Below are 15311 nucleotides of genomic sequence, written 5' to 3'. Positions count from 1 at the left end.
CGTGGGCCATCGCTGCTGAGCCTGCGCGTCCAGAGCCTGTACTCCGCAACGGGAGAGGCCACAACAGTGAAAGGCCCGCGTACCGCAAAAAAAAAAAAAGCTTAGTTCTATGTTATGTGAATTTCACTGGAATAAAAGAATATTAGATACATACATATACACTTGTATACATGCACACATACACACACACATTAGATTTTTCATACATTAGATGCATGGCTTTCCTCCATACACCTGCTGTTCCTCTTTCTGCATCTCTGTGCTAACTTGTCTATTATTATTCCACAGGTCTTGAGGTAGTTCTTTCCTAAAGTTTCTTTCTGCTCTAAGACTTTGGCATATTGTAATTTGTGTTCAAAGACAACATTTGACCTGCATGTTAATAGTAGGACTTTCACTTAAACTTCTTCAATCTTCTCACCATCTATCTATTCAATTGGCTTACTTCCCCGAACTTCTACATTTCATCAATCACTACACTCTTTTATTTGTACTGACAAAGTGTTCTCAAATCTTCCCCCTACTTACAAATCCCACACTACTTGGTTAGTTCGAGTCTTCACCTAAACCATTGTTACAATCTCCAACATAGAGAGCTCCTTCTATCAATTATTACCTGCACTTCATATTGAAGTTTTTGTTTCTTATTTTGTAATTTAAAAAAATTTAACCCACAAAATATACAAAAAAAAATATGGTGAAAAATTATGCAATCACCACCCAGAAATACATTGTTTTATTGTATTTGCATTTTTGTAAATAAATAATAGCTATTATATTGAATTCCTTTTTATAAACCTCTCCAATGCTTTGTCCATTTGCCTTACACAAAGGACTTGTATGAATATTTTGCATTAGATTACATCTTAATCTGTATGTTGATATATTTAGTACATATGTGAAACCACTATAAAAATATTATGGTCTTGGGAATTTAAAAGTGTTAGGAGTTAAAATACTATATGCATGACTTTACAACTTAGTTTTTTACTTGTCAATGTATTTTTTGAGATTTTCAAATTATTTCAAGTTCATTGCTTTTAGCTGTTCTAAGATCTTCCACAATGTGAAATATCACAATGTACTTTTATTTTCCCATATGGACAGAACTTTCTATTATTCTATACTGTTATTATAAGCAATGATGAAAAGAAGAAACTTGCATATGTGAAAAAGGATTACACAAATTAATGTTTAACCAGATATATAATTGAAATATGGTAGAGTAAATGCACAGATAGCTTTATGGATTTTGGAAAAGTTATCTACATAGTAGATGCCAAATATGCATGTAAATGTTTCTGGGTTCAGTGTAATGTTGTATTTTTCCAGCTGTCTTTTCCATAAGATTCTATGTTTCTTTACATTTTTACAATATAGTAATTATATCTATTAATTCCTTATATTTCCCAATGTCTTTATATTTCTGAATTGAACCTACTTTGCCATGGTTTGTAATGTATTTCTAGGTAAAATCAATAAATTTTCATAGGATTTGTGTAAGTGTGTCTTTGTATTAGTGAGATTAGTCTTTACTTTTCTTTTACTATCTTATTTCTGTTTTGATATCATGGTTTTAGAAGTCTCATAGAATAATTTGGGTAGTGTTATTTCTTTTGATTTCTCTGTATTGTATACATTAACATTTATCCATGCTTTAAGTTTTATGTAACTTGCCTCTAAAACTTTCTGGGCCTGATATCTATTCTGAAAGAAGATTTTTTGGGCTATAAATTTTATACACTTTAGTCATTTTGGTCAATTCAGGTTTTCCATTTCTTCTTAAATCAAGTTTTTTTAATCATAATTGTCTAGTTCATCTAGGTTTTCAAAAATTTTATATTAATTCATCAGTATTTAAGTTCTTGGGGTATAATTTATAAAGTTGGTTTCTGACATATTTTTATTGTGTTAGACACAGAGTTTGTTGTGGTTATTCTCTACCACGTATTTGTGTGTTTATCTATTTTTTTACCTGAATAGCCTCATTCAATAGTCCCATGTGATCCCTGGGCTGTAGAGGTAATGCAAAGGACGATGGGAAGGTAAGTACTCTGATTCTGACTTTTCTGGTCTCTATGGTATTCATTGTTCTGGTAGCAGTTTGTACTTTACTTTTTACTTTAATAAGTCTTTAAGAATTCCTCATTTTTCAAGTCCTGTAACAATTCAGGGCATGTGATTTTATGTACTGTAGACTTAAGACACTGATTTCTTGGCTTGATTTCCTGCTATCCTCCACCCTAAACCCCACTGGCCCAGGTGCATCCTATGTGATGTTGTACAAGTTTTTCAGATTCAACAATTATTTCCCAGGTTCCAGCTTTCCAGGCAGGGTGTCAAATTACAAGCCAGAATGTGTAGCTTTCATTGTCATCTTATGAGGACATTAACATACTCACTTTTAAGGTTGGTATTCCTTTTTTATTTTTGACACTTGGAGCTATCTATTCCTTATTTTCATTCTTGGCTAGGGCTTTATAATTTATTTATCTGTCCATTTACCTATTTAAAAGTAGCATATTTACATTTTGCAAAGACTAGACAGGACTTCCAAAATCAAGGCAGTTTACTATTCTGCTCTTTAGAAGTGTCCCAAAATATCCTGATTTATTTCAGTTTTCTTTAATCTTTTTTTTCCTTGTAAGGTACATAACATTATGCATAACATTGTTCCCAATCATGTTCCAAACCACTTGACCTGCCAAGACTTCCTCGTTCTGTAGGCACCTTGTATCCTGGTCAGGGGAATTGCTCACTGAGCATACTCTAAACCTTTTCATATGTTCTTATCTCACTCTGAAGTGATTTTGTTTCTGCTCTGTAAATGATGTACCCTTTTAATATCCATTTCTAATTCCTCATCCTCTGTAAAACCACAGCTGATTTAATCATGTCATGTTACTTTCTGTATCTGCTTGCTCTTATCAAATTTATAGCAATTAATGTATTTCATTGTACTCTTTGCTTGTGTATGTCTTTCCTTCACAGCTTTCATTTTTTGAGAAAAAGGCAATATTTTAATGTTTATGTACATACGTATATATTGTCCAGGGCATATAATAAATATTTGAGAAATAAATGCAAAAATAACAATTCAATGCAATTGTTTTTCAGAATTTTTTTAACAAGTTCTTTGTTTTCCTTTCATTTGCCATCTCTTTATCACTTTTTATATCAGGTTTTATGCTTTGAGGCCACTTCATTTGATTTCCAGGTTTATTTCCTTTCTAATAGATTCAGGGTTATTTCTGCATGTGGGTTTTTAATCTCCCAGCTCAGCATTACAAGTCAACCATAGCCGATAGCCTGCTCTAATTTATACCCTTGGATTCACTCTAAAAACGGGTAACGATTAGCACTCTATCCAACGAAAGTCAATATCTCTACCCTGGACATTTGAGAAATTATCAGAAGAAGAGAAATATTATATACTCCAAATGTAAAGGGAGAAAATTGAAGCTTGCCCAAAAGACACTTGTTTTCTATTTGGGAGGCAATAGTCAACCGTAATGTAGAACAAAGTAAATTGTTATATTTACACATGACCCATTTTGTCATTTTTACTAATTCCATTATCAAAAGAATATTCCTATTCTCTGCATTTTATAAATTCATTTAGATTCAGAGAACTTCTTCCCAAGGCTGACTTGTCTTCTACTCAATTTTGAAAATGTAAAGTGGATTATTTACTAAAAGTTAGGAAATGTTGACATAAATCAGGTTATTCTCCATGCTATGGTCTAGATAATATATATTTTGGTTCATGTAGAAATTAATTTTTACTATATCCTATTTCAATACAACTTCCATGCTCTGGATGAATTTTCTCATACTGGAAAAATTGTATAAGATGCTGAAGACCACTTGGTGGGGAAGTTGCAGAGATGACCAGCTGCAGGTTGTCCTACATAAAAAATGAGGCCTTTCCTAGGGTGGATGAATGAAAAGAACGGTAAAGAACATTAACAATAATAAGAACAATAACAACAAAACAAATGTGGAGTGTTTGCTCTGTGAAAAACACTTGCTAGAAACTTCACACATATCATATGTATTCCTCACCATAAATATTTAAAGTCGCTATTATAATTTTAGCTTTATATCTGAGACAAATTAAGTCTCATGGTATATAAATAATGTTCCTATGGTCATATAGACTCAAAGAGTTCAAGCAGACCCATGAATTTAGAGCTGTTAGATTCCAAAAACTATCCTCATTATAGAATACATTGCCTTTTCAACCTTGTTTCCATCCTTCTAAGATTTTCTAAAGTGCACAGTGAATTCTAAAATATATTTGATGTCTGTGAAAAATTATTTCTTACATTATTACCCCAAATTAGTGTTATAACTGACCAGTTCACTATTCCTAATGCATAAGCATATACACTAATGGTAGATCCAGAATATCAACATTAAAGAAGAGGATACTCTTCTCTAAGGACACTTCAATGAAAAAAAGTTCTACAGTTCTTTAGCAATCAACCTTTGAATAAGGTTTACCTGAATCTTCCATAATAGTGCACACTTAATCAAACAATTCTACTCTTGACAAGAACTCTGAGAACTCATTGTACACAACAGATTCAACTGGCCCTATTGATTGAAGTACTTCTGTAGTCTCATCTTTTACTGCTTGAAAACATTTAAGGAAATTGTCAAAAGCTATTACATTTAGAACTCTGAAACCAAGTTTGACTCAAATAATTTTTTAGTAGGTAGTAAGTGCTCAAAAATTTGAATATTTAAGTGACAATGAAGTTAGCAGGCTGCTCAGCTTTAGACATATGTTCATGTTAACTGCTGTCGAGTCTAACTGAGTGATCTGCATTTCCCTTGTCACTGTCTTACATATGTTTCCATTAGACTAAAATCCCAGATTGCCCATAACCTATTACTCACGCCCCAGTTGAGTTCTTGAATCATAAAGCTGTAAAACATTTGGAGGCCTTAATTAGATGTTACTACTTACTAGAAGAATAGTTTTAATATTTAAAATAGGAGCTTGAAAAGTAAGCAAAATAGCTACACCCAAATGAACAACTGGGGAATTCAAGCTTTGGGTTAAAGAAAAAAAAAAAAAAAGACACTTTTCTGCAGTAAAGTCAGCAAATCATCAAGTCAACAATCTCCTTCTGTATTTTCCAATGACTCTATGTGAATTTAATTGGAAGTGTAGATTCAATCAGTCCCATTAATTTCAGTTATTTTGGATCCTCATTTATAACTGTTTAAAAATATTTAAGGAGAACTGTCAAAAACTGTCAGATTTGAAGCTCTGAATTTAAGTTTGGCATAAGTAATATTTGTCTTCAAATATTTGGATACAAAATAAGAAGGTAAAAATTATATAAGCACTGATCTAGAAAGTAATCATTAGACAGCAAGTGAATGTGTGTCTTTCTTCGTTAATATCATGTTCAGGCATATAATCCATGGAATAATCACATTATGAAAACAATACACTTAAGGAAAATAGTATAAAATCTTCAACAGCAACATTTCAAGAGTTGGATTGGAGGGTCGCTAAGGTTTATCCAATTTTAAAGCTTAATGATTTGTTAGATTCTGAGGGATCTTGTCATAGTCTAGAATGAGAGACACCTACAGAATCATTTTATTAAGACTAAGTGCAAATGAACAATCTACTTGTTTTTTTAAAGTTATTTTCAATTTAAAAAAATAGATTTAATCTGTTCACTCATGGGTTATAGTTATCATTGTAGTTACAACTATATTTATAGTAATAGTTAGAGATGCTCAGAAGGCTATCCTATGAAATCGGAAGGTGTTGGGAATGGACATACATTGCTTTCAAATATGGCGCACTTATTTTTCAACACAAGATATCCCCTAGCTGTATAGACTTAATTTAGGGAATCTAAGCAAATCCTCTGTCTATGAGCAATTGTATTTCCAATATCTTTTACCTCATTATCACAAAACCTTGATAGATAATCAAACAATTTCTCTGATGCATATGCAACTCCCTTTGCCTCTCATGCCAACATATTCAGGGGTATATTCTTCTAATCACCAATAACATATAAGAGTCAGCATAGAATCAAATTTTGAGAGCAGTGAAGAAATTAGAAAATTCTCCTTTCTCTCTTTATTATTTTATATTCTCTCTTTGAGGTCTACAGGCAGAAAGTTGGAGAAACATTTTATTTGTGAGGCCTTTTTGGGTTTTGTTTTGCTTTGTGTTTTGGTACTAGAGAGATAAAGTGTGAGATGGGGAGAAGAAATGTGATCCTGAACAGTACTGTCTCCAGACTTCAAAGAAAAGAACTAAAAGGAGGTCCTTGAAATTTCTTTTCTCCCAAGTTCACATCAACAGAATGCACCTTAAACAGAGTTTTAGAACAGAGGACATTCAAGTATAATAAATAAGTATTCTATTAATGTTACCCTGCATCGGGTTTCCCTGACAAGGTCATTTATGAGACAAGACCTGAAAGGAATCAAGAAGGGGCTATATGAATATTCAGGAATACTTTTTTTTCAGGCAGGAAGTATATCAGATACAAATTTCCTGATGTGAGGGTGTATTCAGTGTTTTCAAGAGCTAAAAATAGGCCAATTTGGCTAGAGAGAAGGGCACCTGGTGGGAAGGGATAGGAAATAAGCTAAGGGAGCTAGCCTGGAGCCAGAACATAAAGGATGATAAAGACCATATTAATAAGGCTGTGTGGTTTGTTTGTTTTTTTTCTCTAAGTGAGTTTGGAAGCCATCAGAAGCTTCTGATCAGTGGAGTGACAGTATTTCATTTACATTTTAGGAAATTATTCCTAGGAGAACAAACATAATAGGGTAGATGGGAGACAATGGATGGTAGAGAAGGGGTCAGTGCTGGATTTACACTGATGCAACACTGACAGGCTTCTCTTAGTGAATTCGATGTAGACCATGAAAGACTATGTGAGTGATGTTTCATTTGCTGAGCTGGGGAAGACAAACAGTAACAACTTTCATTTATTATTATTTTCGGAAATTTTGTGTATGAGAAATGGAACTCATAACTTTGGTTGTAGGTATGTTTAGTTTGAAGTATGTCTTAGGTCTAATTTGGAAGAGGGAAGATATGAATTCAAAATTTCGTATTTTCTTCGCACACAGTATTTTAAATATGGATCTGGATATGATCTCATAAGAAGTGAGCATAGACTGAAAGTTGCCCAAGGCCTTCATGCCTGGAGCCCTCTGGTGTTTAGAGATGAGACAAGTGAGAAGAAAGCAGCAAAGGGGACTGAGAAGGAGTATCCAGGGAGGCATGTTGGCAGAGAGAAAAGGGAGGAAGAGATCAATAGTTGATAGATGGATAGATTGGTACAAATGATATATATATATAAATGGTAGGTAGATAGAGAAATAGAGAGATTGATCAACCCTGGTATTCTAGTAAAGACCATATTTAAAATAAGAAGGATGAATAAGTTGGTCAAATTCTGCTAATAGGTTGAGAAAGGTAAAACTGAGAAAAAAAATTCATTGCATTTGGTGATATGGGAGTCATTGGTAAATAAAGATAAGAACATTAGCAGTGTTAAGGATGAGAATATGATTAGAGTAAGGAGAAAAGGGAATGAAAATAAAGGGTATCAATGACTCCACACAATTTTGCTGTAAACTGGAACAGATTTCATTGAATGGTGGTTGACTAGAATCAAGAGAAGACATCTATATATAGTGTCTGTTTCCCCTGCTAGACTCTAAACTTCCTAAAGACAGAGATCTTCTTAGTATTGCTCACTACTTGGACATGTGTACTTGGCAATGAATATTTATTTAATGAAAGAAAATTGTGCTGGATTTGATTTTGACCAAGTCACTTTATTCCTTTGGTTTCCTGTAGTATAACAAGGCATAATCTCCTCATGCCCTGACACTCCACCCAAGAGTCTAGGCACATTTCTTAATTTGGCATTCATTAGTCTGATTCAGAGCATGTTTAGAGGAGAAGAAAGAGAACAGAGAATCCATTAAGGAATTGAATCCTTCTATTGAATTCTTTCACTGAATCCCAGTGAAATGTGACCCTTCTGGCACATTCTGACATAAATCTACACCTTGGGAAATGTCTATTTTGTTTCTTCATTATGTTATTAAAATATACAGTGATTGTAATTGTAAGCAGCAGTTGGTAAACAATTTTAAGACTGAGCCTGAGGGAACTAAAAGGGAAGAGCTAAGAAATAAAATCAAATTAGGAAGTCCAGGGCTGCACATTAATTTTCACAGAGATTAAATGTTTTCTTTGCAGTTAGAAAAACTGTTCTTGTCCTATTGTCCTGAATTTGGTTAGAAAGGAATTCTTCATTCCAAATTAAAGATCATCAAGTTTGCAATATGTTGCTAATAAAAAATAAACAAACCAAACCATTCTAAATCTATTCTGTAATATTTCCATTTGGAACTGAAGGAATTGGCATTTTATTCAGAATGGCCCTGTAAAGGAAAGATTCAAATACACAATCTCCTACACTAAAGAGCCCTGAATATGAGTTATGTTTGAAAATGGTAAATGTATCTAGCAAATTTATGCTTCCTATATTATACTTCAGGCAGCATTATCAGTACATAGCTTCATATTTAGGGCATGCTGAATTCTGTAAGATGGTATTCTCAGTGCTTTATCTGACTTGATTGCTGTACTTAACAATTGAATAGAGAATTCAGAGAGGAAAAAAAATGAAAACTTATGGCTAAACTAGGGAATGGGGGATTGGAGAATGAAGTTAAGCTCCAATAAATTTAGAAATCCTAGTGAGGGTTTTTCTGCCAACTCAAACTTTCAATATTAAAATAATTGGACTGCCAATTACTTTTCTTTCTGAGTTAGAAAAAGAACAATATAAAAATTTCACTTTTTTTCTATCTAATATGTGCATTCATTTAAAGCAAAATATGGTTGTCTCAAACCGACTTCACTAAAGGTCATAAACCTATTTTTGAAAGAACAGTATTTACAGAAACTCTTATACCTCATCACATATCATGTAGTGGAGACACTACAGGCTCTTACTAGCAGCTTTACATATGGAGAAAGTGCTCACAGCAATTGAGTTAAACCTTCTCATTTTACAAATAAGAAGTCTGCATCCAGAGAGGAGATGTGGCTGTCTAAAGCCGTAGAAATTATGAGGGAACTGAAACTCAGTCTGTAAGTTCTAGAACTTATTCACTGTGTTGTATGTACTATTGTTTTGATATCTACCTTAAGGATAAAGGGCAACCCAGTTTTCCCCTGTATAACTCTGGTATTCTTAAAGTTGCATAAGCTATTTAAATGTAACAGCCTCATTTTAGATAATGAGATTTTTAAATCGATTGCCATGGATTTGAAAGTAGCCTTCCTTTCACTTTTTTCCTGAACATTCTTTACACAAGCTACAAGTTCTTTCATAGAAATTCCTTGGGGTTCCCATGATATTGGATTTTTACGCAACCCTTCTCCTGTCCAAGCACTCAGTCCACCAGATAGAGTGTCTCTTTCTCCCAGCACTCCTTTCCAAAGCTTTGAACTAAATTTTCTATCTACAGCTTCTCATTGAAGATGCCTTTCCACCTATGTCACCTTTGGTTATGTTGAACTAAATAAAGGCCATGCAAATGAGAACACACAGGAAGTATTTATTTAGAGTTTGCTGTAGCAAAGGAATTAGTCAACATCACTTGCATTCATCAGAGACTCAGAGGTGGGCAGGGGAGTGGGAAAACTTTAGAGTAAAAAGAAGTTATGCGCTGATTGGAGGCTCTTGTCCTTTTATGTGACTGGTTTTTGAGAGTATAGTTAACATTCTTTGGTCTGCTCCAACTATTATTCCTATGTCAGTAGAATTTCTAGGCTATAACGTATCAGCTCTGGTGTCAAGAGCTTTATCTGGGTATGCATCAAATATAGTAGAGAAGGCAAACTACATCCAGAGACGATACAGCTTGATTAGGAATAGAGGTATCTTCTGGAACCACAAAAAATAGTCCATCTAATGGACATCTAATATTAACATTGCATTTGCAAAGTAAGTCTCTCCCTATTAAATTTGCAAAGGTGATATCACAGAGCAGAAAGGATTATGTTATTTTATTTTTCCCAGTAAGAGCACAAAGATTACATATAAAGGACAAGAGAGAGGAAAAAATTATGTGGTATATTTAGTCAGAGGAAGAGGTTTAGAAAAGGTGACAAAGTGAAAGTGTCAGGGTTTAATATAGGAAGAATAGTGCCTGTAATTAGCAAGCATTGATGAGATTGACCATCTATATCTATAGGTAATTCACCTTGAGTGTTCAAGGGTGAGGCAAGAGATTGGGTGCTCTTTCCTCTGACCCTCATTGATCTGAACTAAGATATTTTTCTTTATCTTGGGTTTTCTTTCATAAGATGGGACATTTTCTGGATTAAAGCCAAACTGAGACATGGCATGCTAAAATCACAGGATAACCCCCACTTATCTAAACCAGCTTCTTCCTTCTATAAAAGGAAAGACTAGAACCACAGAAGTAAAACGTCTTTTCAAGGTTTTGGAGCCATGATAAATTCACTTTAACTATTAAATTGTTTTGATGAAAATGTATCCTAATGTAGGACACACTACACCAAACTTGCTAAAGTATGATTTTTTTAAATTAAATTTTGACATTCATACAAATATATAAAATAAATACATATTAAATATTTTATTGTACTCATTATTTGAAGGGACCAATAATATGGAAAGGCTGGTTCAAAGGGCATTTGAAATGTTGGCAATTGTGTAAATAATGTTAGAAAGGTTGCTAAGGTATATTCAAAACTTGTCAGTGTCTTACAGGGAACATAATCATGATATTTAGGGTCATTGTTTTTTACAGGGCAGAGATAATTTGCACCTCTAACAAAAAAAAAATCTACAAGGTAATATATAATACTAATTATTTGATATTTACTCAGTTAAATAGCTTTAGTGAAATAGTTTTGGTGGGGTTATTAAGCAATAGACATTAAAAGGACCTCCTGCTTATCTTTTCACTTTTATTGGTAAGATTTTTCCTTAAAATTGTTATAAAATTTCCTTAAAGTTTTTATACTGTTTAATCATATGTTATCTTATTTATAATAGTTATTATAATTTTCTAAATTGCTACACTATTTTGAGAGACCTATTGAAATAAGATTATTTGCTTGTGTTAGCGGCTCCAAGATTCATGTTTCTGATTTTTATTGTCCTTTTTAATTTCAGGAATGCTTTTCTCTCCAACCATCATTGATCATTCTATCTTTCCCAGTTTATCATACAATTCTATCAACTTTAGAGTTCTAAATCATATGATTCTATCAACTTTAGACTTCAGAGAACAAAAACAAAACACAGGGCTTGCCATAGACTGAATTTTTGTGTATCCTCCCCCCAGATATCTATGTTAGAATCTAATCTTAAATGTGATGAAATTTAGAGATGAGGTCTTTGGGAGGTGATTATGTTATTGGGGAGGAGTCCAAATGAATGAGAATAGTGTCCTTATAAAATAAACCCTAGAAAGCTTCCATCTTCTTCTGACATGAGAACTTACAGTGAGAAGATGGACAACTATGAACGAGGAAGTGGGTCCTCATCAGACACTGAATCTGTTGGTGACTTGATCTTGGCCTTCCTGGTCTCCAGAACATTAAAAATAAATTTCTATTGTTTTTGAGCCACCCAGTTTTTGCTATTCTGTTATAACAGACCAAAAAAACTAAGATAGGGCTATTTTATGGTTAGCTTGTGTAATATCACCTTTGAAGCACTAATCAATGCGTACTTTCCAAAGATGACTTTTGAGTACAAGATTTGCCTCTGGAGTCAACTCCTTTTAATCCAAGGGACAACTCATCACCAACTACTCACCCAAAGAATCCCATGTTTTTTAGACAAGTGCACACATATTTTTTTTAATTTTCTAACTGTTTTAAAATGATAGCAACTATAAGGGGGAAAAATGTATTTAATTCTGAGAAACTGTATTATAAACCTCCGAGTCACTAAGAAAATAGATCTTAAATATTCTCACCACAAAAAAGAGATGATAGTTATGTGATAATTATGTGCCATGATGGAGATATTAGCCAATGCTACTGTGGCAATCCTACTGCAGTATACAAATGTATCAAATCAACACATTATGCACCTGAAACTAACCCAATGTTATATGCCAATCATATCTCAATTTAAAAAAAAAGAAAGGACATAGGTTGTTGGAATCATTTAAGTAGCTATGACAGTAAATGGGAAACAAATAGAGGAAGGACCTAGAAACTATATTCCCTCATATCTACAAGTATTTACGTTTATCTATTCACACTTTCATTTACATAATAATTTGTTCATTTCATATATGCATTCATAAGCTCTGAGTTCTTCCCATTGTGAAGAGATGCTAGGAATATAGAAATAAATATGGCAGATTGCTCACCAATAGAAAATCACCTTGTGTTGTAGGAGACAAACATAGGAATGGATAATATTAATAAAAACTATTGTTCATATTATTATAAAAATACACACCAAATATGATGGCTATACAAAGAGCAATAGAAAAAGATGGCAAGGAAGAGACATCTGATATGATACAAAGGATGTTTGAAAGGGGGAGACTCAGGAGTTGAGTAGGGAATAGAGGTCATCTCTGACAGAGGACACAGGATGAGAAAGCAGCTGAACATAAGAAGCAATATGATATTTCTGGGAAGAACAAGTGATTTAATGACATTTATTTGATAAATGTTTTTGTCCACCAGATGCCAGGAACTGTTTCAGATGCTCGACTCTTACTATTACACAATTATGTTTGCATTTCTTCAGAAATTTACCATCTATCCCTTTTATCAGATTATCACAATTTATAACATTTTCCAGATGCTAAGGTATCTCTGTCAGCTTTCACTTACTTTCACAGAACAGTGTTGGAAACATATATCAACTCAGACAAGCTTCATAATAGCTGAACTTGGATGTGATCCTGCTCTGTACCTCAAATGAAAAATAAAGATATCTCAAAATAATCACCCATTTTAAGCTGTTCACTCCAAGATTCTGGGAAATCCAAGAGTCTTTCCAACACCAAAGAAACAGCAACCACAAAAACGATCATTATTTATGTTAGTTTGCTATTGCTACTGTTACAAATTACCATCAATTTAGTGAATTAACACAAAATTTTCATCTTATAATTCTTTAAATTGTAAGTCCAAAATTGGTCTCACTGCACTTAAATCAATGTGTCACTAGGGTTGTAATTCTTTCTGGAGGACCTTAGAGAAGAATCCATTTACTTGCCTTTTTTCAGTTTCTAAAACTCACTTGCATTCCATAGATCATTGTCTCATCCTCATATTACTCCATCCTCTTGCTTCCATAATCACATCTATTACTACTCTGATTCTCATCTGATAGAGACTTTTTTAATTACATTGGGCTCACCCAGTTAATCCAGGATAATTCCCCATCTCGAGATTCTTAATCATATCTTTAAAGTCCATTTTACTATATAAGGTAATACATTCACAGTTTCTGGATGAGGACAAGGAAATTTCGGGTGACCATTATTCAGTCTACTCCATCTGTCCCTCAAAGATTCATGTCTATCACATCCCTAGAGTCTTATCACATTGTAGCAGCGATTCCAAATCAAAAATCCCATTTTAATATCATCTCAAAAGACCCAAATCTCATCATCTAAATAATCTAAATCAGGTATAAAGGAGACTCATCCTGGAGCAAAATTCCTCTCTATCTTTGAACCCATGAAACTAGAAAATAAATTATCAATACTAAAAATTAAAATGTTTTAACTGACATTGGATATGAGTTTTAGACATTCCTATTCAAAAGGGAGAAAATGGAAGGAAAAGGGAGTCATCAGTTCTAAGCAATTTAAAAAATTCAACAGGGAAAACTCCATTTTGTTTCAAGGCTTGGGAAAAAAATTATCTTTGACTCAAGGCACCACTTTCTGGGCCCAAAGTTTTGCTCTCTTTGGCTCTGCCCTCTGGGCAATCCTTCCTTTTTTATGAAGACATAGAGAATACGTGTTTTCAGTTGAGTAGTTTTATCAGCCTGCTTCCCACCTGTTGAATTTTGGGAGTAAACAGCCTTCTCTCATGTCCTTCTATCTCTGACCCTTTCTGCCCAAGCTTCAGTGTTTCTGCTGATATAAAATTATTAGAACTTTGTGGGTCTTCTGTGTGTGTTATGGTTGACTCCATTAGTCAAAAGTCTCTTCAATGGTCTTTCTTAAATAATTCCATTTCTATTTTTTACTTATGCTAAATTGGTCAAGGGAACCCATGCGTTGTGAGCTAAATCTCTTGAAAGAGCCTTCTGTATGACTGAATACCGTGAATTTTTGTTCCTTCTGAGGCATTAGCAAAAGGTTATCTGGCTACAGCTTTGGCTTTCTCTCCAGAGCCCACTTTCCAGATGATAAATCTCCTAATTTCAGTGTCTTTTGCTATGTAGATAGGCTGAGAATTCCACAAATTATCAAGTTCTGGTTCTTTTTTGCTTAACGGTTTATTCTTCAATTTCTCTTTTTTGTCTTTGCATTTTATGATAAATCACAAGAAGAAAATTGGACCACACTTTTAACACTTAAATAGAAATTTCCTAAATTAAATATTCAACTTCATTGCTTACAAGTTTTGTTTTCAATGTAAGAAAGAATACAATTCAGCCAAATATTCTGCCACTATGTTCTAGGAATCACCTTTCCTCAAGTCTCCAGTAGCGTGTTATGCCTTTCTTTCTGAGTCCTCACAAGAAGCACATTAAATTCCATCCACAGTCTGTTTATGATGATGTAGATACTCTCAAAGATAATGCAGTTTTTCTCCACTATCCTCCTCACTTTTTTTCTAGTTACTACCTATTACCTGATTCCAAAGCCACTTCCACGTTTTTAGATATTTGTTACAGCACCATTCTATTTTCAAGTTTCACAATCTCTGTTAGTTTCCTGTTGCTGCTATAACAAATAACCATAAACTTATTTACTTATAACAACACAAATTTAATACCTTATACTTGTGGAGGTCAGAAGTCCAAAATTAGTTGCTTGACTAAGGTCAAAGTGTCAGCAGGGCTGATTCCATGGGAGACTCTGAGGGAGAACTATTTCCTTGCCTTTTTTACCTTCTAGAGTCTACTTATATTCTTTAGTTCATCTCCATCATATTACTCCAATAGCTTGCTTTCATCATCACATCTCCTGGTCTGCCCTGATCCTTCTGCCTCTCTTATGGGGACTCATAATTACATTGGGCTCATCCAGATAATCCAGGATTAGCT

Source organism: Phocoena sinus, chromosome 13, assembly GCF_008692025.1.
Source record: "Phocoena sinus isolate mPhoSin1 chromosome 13, mPhoSin1.pri, whole genome shotgun sequence".
NCBI lineage: Eukaryota > Metazoa > Chordata > Mammalia > Artiodactyla > Phocoenidae > Phocoena > Phocoena sinus.
This window is presented reverse-complemented; position numbering follows the sequence as displayed.